The 4,454-nt window shown below is 38.9% G+C and overlaps 1 long non-coding RNA gene across 7 annotated transcripts; it reads right to left on the bottom strand.

Moving 5' to 3' along the window:
• Nucleotides 1–18: 18 nt before the first annotated feature.
• Nucleotides 19–2,329, bottom strand: LOC127916963 (uncharacterized). 7 transcript variants are annotated; one of them, XR_008096785.1, is made up of 5 exons: nt 2,075–2,329; nt 1,833–1,892; nt 1,162–1,263; nt 639–758; nt 19–253 (listed from the first exon to the last, which is right to left on the bottom strand). It is a non-coding gene; the product is annotated as an uncharacterized LOC127916963 (long non-coding RNA). The 7 variants fall into 7 exon arrangements; XR_008096784.1 differs by lacking the exon at nt 1,162–1,263 and adding an exon at nt 940–1,060 and having other exon boundaries at nt 639–738; nt 1,833–1,932; nt 2,115–2,329; XR_008096786.1 differs by lacking the exon at nt 1,162–1,263 and adding an exon at nt 940–1,060 and having other exon boundaries at nt 639–738; nt 1,833–1,912; nt 2,115–2,144.
• Between the last annotated feature and the right edge of the window lie 2,125 nt (nt 2,330–4,454).

The following is a 4,454-nucleotide window of genomic DNA, read 5'->3' as shown; positions in this document are numbered from 1 at the left end:
TATACTACTGTACCTGATATTATACTACTGTACCTGATAGTATACTACTGTACCTGATATTATACTACTGTACCTGATATTATACTACTGTACCTGATATTATACTACTGTACCTGATATTATACTACTGTACCTGATAGTATACTACTGTACCTGATAGTATACTACTGTACCTGATATTATACTACTGTACCTGATATTATACTACTGTACCTGATATTATACTACTGTACCTGATATTATACTACTGTACCTGATAGTATAACTAGTAGATACCTGATATTATACTACTGTACCTGATATTATACTACTGTACCTGATAGTATACTATTGTACCTGATATTATACTACTGTACCTGATATTATACTACTGTACCTGATATTATACTACTGTACCTGATAGTATAACAGTAGATACTGATATTATACTACTGTACCTGATATTATACTACTGTACCTGATAGTATACTATTGTACCTGATATTATACTACTGTACCTGATATTATACTACTGTACCTGATAATATAACAGTAGATACTGATATTATACTGCTGTACCTGATATTATACTGCTGTACCTGATATTATACTACTGTACCTGATAGTATACTACTGTACCTGATAGTATACTACTGTACCTGATAGTATACTACTGTACCTGATATTATACTACTGTACCTGATAATATACTACTGTACCTGATATTATACTACTGTACCTGATATTATACTACTGTACCTGATAGTATACTACTGTACCTGATAAAATACTACTGTACCTGATATTATACTACTGTACCTGATATTATAGTACTGTTTCTGATATTATACTACTGTACCTGATATTATACTACTGTACCTGATAGTATAACAGTAGATACTGATATTATACTACTGTACCTGATATTATACTACTGTACCTGATAGTATACTATTGTACCTGATATTATACTACTGTACCTGATATTATACTACTGTACCTGATATTATACTACTGTACCTGATAGTATAACAGTAGATACTGATATTATACTACTGTACCTGATATTATACTACTGTACCTGATAGTATAACAGTAGATACTGATATTATACTACTGTACCTGATATTATAGTACTGTACCTGACATTATACTACTGTACCTGATATTATACTACTGTACCTGATATTATAACAGTAGATACTGATATTATACTACTGTACCTGATAGTATAACAGTAGATACTGATATTATACTACTGTACCTGATATTATACTACTGTACCTGATATTATACTACTGTTCCTGATATATTATACTACTGTTCCTGATATTATACTACTGTACCTGATAGTATAACAGTAGATACTGATATTATACTACTGTACCTGATATTATAGTACTGTACCTGATAATATAACAGTAGATACTGATAATATACTACTGTTCCTGATATTATACTACTGTTCCTGATAATATAACAGTAGATACTGATAATATACTACTGTACCTGATATTATACTACTGTACCTGATAGTATAACAGTAGATACTGATATTATACTACTGTTCCTGATATTATACTACTGTTCCTGATAATATAACAGTAGATACTGATAATATACTACTGTACCTGATATTATACTACTGTACCTGATAGTATAACAGTAGATACTGATATTATACTACTGTACCTGATATTATAGTACTGTACCTGACATTATACTACTGTACCTGATATTATACTACTGTACCTGATAATATAACAGTAGATACTGATATTATACTACTGTTCCTGATATTATAGCACTGTACCTGACATTATACTACTGTTCCTGATATTATACTACTGTACCTGATATTATACTACTGTTCCTGATATTATACTACTGTACCTGATATTATACTACTGTACCTGATATAATACTACTGTACCTGATATTATACTACTGTTCCTGATATTATACTACTGTTCCTGATAATATAACAGTAGATACTGATAATATACTACTGTACCTGATATTATACTACTGTACCTGATAGTATAACAGTAGATACTGATATTATACTCCTGTACCTGGTATTATACCACTGTACCTGATATTATACTACTGTACCTGGTATTATACTACTGTACCTGATATTATACTACTGTACCTGATATTATACTACTGTACCTGATAGTATAACAGTAGATACTGATATTATACTACTGTACCTGATATTATACTACTGTTCCTGATATTATACTACTGTACCTGATATTATACTACTGTACCTGATATTATACTACTGTACCTGATACTATACTACTGTTCCTGATATTATACCATTAGATACTGATATTATACTACTGTACCTGATATTATACTACTGTACCTGATAATATAACAGTAGATACTGATAATATACTCCTGTACCTGATATTACCGAGTTTGTTTTGAACACCCAGGAGGGGCGGAGGTTTTCCCCATTTTAAACCTTCCCGTTGGTCCGGAAGTGAACTCTCCGCCCACACAGTGAACTCTCCACCCACTCTCCGCCCACACAGTGAACTCTCCACCCACACAGTGAACTCTCCACCCACACAGTGAACTCTCCACCCATATGGTGAACTCTCCACCCACTCTCCACCCAAACAGTGAACTCTCCACCCACACAGTGAACTCTCCACCCACACAGTGAACTCTCCACCCACACAGTGAACTCTCCACCCACACAGTTAACTCTCCACCCACACAATGAACTCTCCACCCACACAGTGAACTCTCCACCCACACAGTGAACTCTCCACCCACACAGTGAACTCTCCACCCACACAGTGAACTCTCCACCCACACAGTGAACTCTCCACCCACACAGTGAACTCTCCACCCACACAGTGAACTCTCCACCCACACAGTGAACTCTCCACCCACTCTCCACCCACACAGTGAACTCTCCACCCACACAGTGAACTCTCCACCCACACAGTGAACTCTCCACCCACTCTCCACCCACACAGTGAACTCTCCACCCACTCTCCACCCACACAGTGAACTCTCCACCCACACAGTGAACTCTCCACCCACACAGTGAACTCTCCACCCACTCTCCACCCACACAGTGAACTCTCCACCCACACAGTGAACTCTCCACCCATATTGTGAACTCTCCACCCACTCTCCACCCACACAGTGAACTCTCCACCCACACAGTGAACTCTCCACCCACACAGTGAACTCTCCACCCACACAGTGAACTCTCCACCCACACAGTGAACTCTCCACCCACTCTCCACCCACACAGTGAACTCTCCACCCACACAGTGAACTCTCCACCCACACTGTGAACTCTCCACCCACTCTCCACCCACACAGTGAACTCTCCGTCCAACCAGAAGACAGATACATCTGTTTTTAGCCAGAAAACACGGAACAGAAACCTGCTATGAGGAAGTACACGTTTCAACAGTAAGGCCAGAAATAACCCTGACATGAACCTGTATCTGACAAACATACCCATTACACTGGTTCTGTAGAGTAGTCAGGTCCAGTTCTATATTAACCATCTCCTCTGTCTATCTCTGGTTCTGGTTCTGTAGAGTAGTCAGGTCCAGTTCTATATTAACCATCTCCTCTGTCTATCTCTGGTTCTGGTTCTGTAGAGTAGTCAGGTCCAGTTCTATATTAACCATCTCCTCTGTCTATCTCTGGTTCTGGTTCTGTAGAGTAGTCTGGTCCAGTTCTATATTAACCATCTCCTCTGTCTATCTCTGGTTCTGGTTCTGTAGAGTAGTCAGGTCCAGTTCTATATTAACCATCTCCTCTGTCTATCTCTGGTTCTGGTTCTGTAGAGTAGTCAGGTCCAGTTCTATATTAACCATCTCCTCTGTCTATCTCTGGTTCTGTAGAGTAGTCAGGTCCAGTTCTATATTAACCATCTCCTCTGTCTATCTCTGGTTCTGGTTCTGTAGAGTAGTCAGGTCCAGTTCTATATTAACCATCTCCTCTGTCTATCTCTGGTTCTGGTTCTGTAGAGTAGTCAGGTCCAGTTCTATATTAACCACCTCAAGTTTTATTTTTCAGTGCAAACTTAATATAATGATCAGTACAGAAACAGTATAAAACATAACAAATACATTCAAATGTCAGTGCAAAGAACAGTGGTGTCCTGGAACACAGAACAGTGGTGTCCTGGAACACAGAACAGTGGTGTCCTGGAACACAGAACAGTGGTGTCCAGGAACACAGAACAGTGGTGTCCTGGAACACAGAACAGTGGTGTCCTGGAACACAGAACAGTGGTGTCCTGGAACACAGAACAGTGGTGTCCTGGAACACAGAACAGTGGTGTCCAGGAACACAGAACAGTGGTGTCCTGGAACACAGAACAGTGGTGTCCAGGAACACAGAACAGTGGTGTCCTGGAACACAGAACAGTGGTGTCCAGGAACACAGAACAGTGGTGTCCTGGAACACAGAACAGTGGTGTCCTG

This window comes from Oncorhynchus keta, unplaced genomic scaffold, assembly GCF_023373465.1.
Source record: "Oncorhynchus keta strain PuntledgeMale-10-30-2019 unplaced genomic scaffold, Oket_V2 Un_contig_10357_pilon_pilon, whole genome shotgun sequence".
NCBI classification, from domain to species: domain Eukaryota; kingdom Metazoa; phylum Chordata; class Actinopteri; order Salmoniformes; family Salmonidae; genus Oncorhynchus; species Oncorhynchus keta.
Note: the sequence above shows the minus strand (reverse complement) of the source record. Positions and strands in the feature narration are given on the sequence as shown.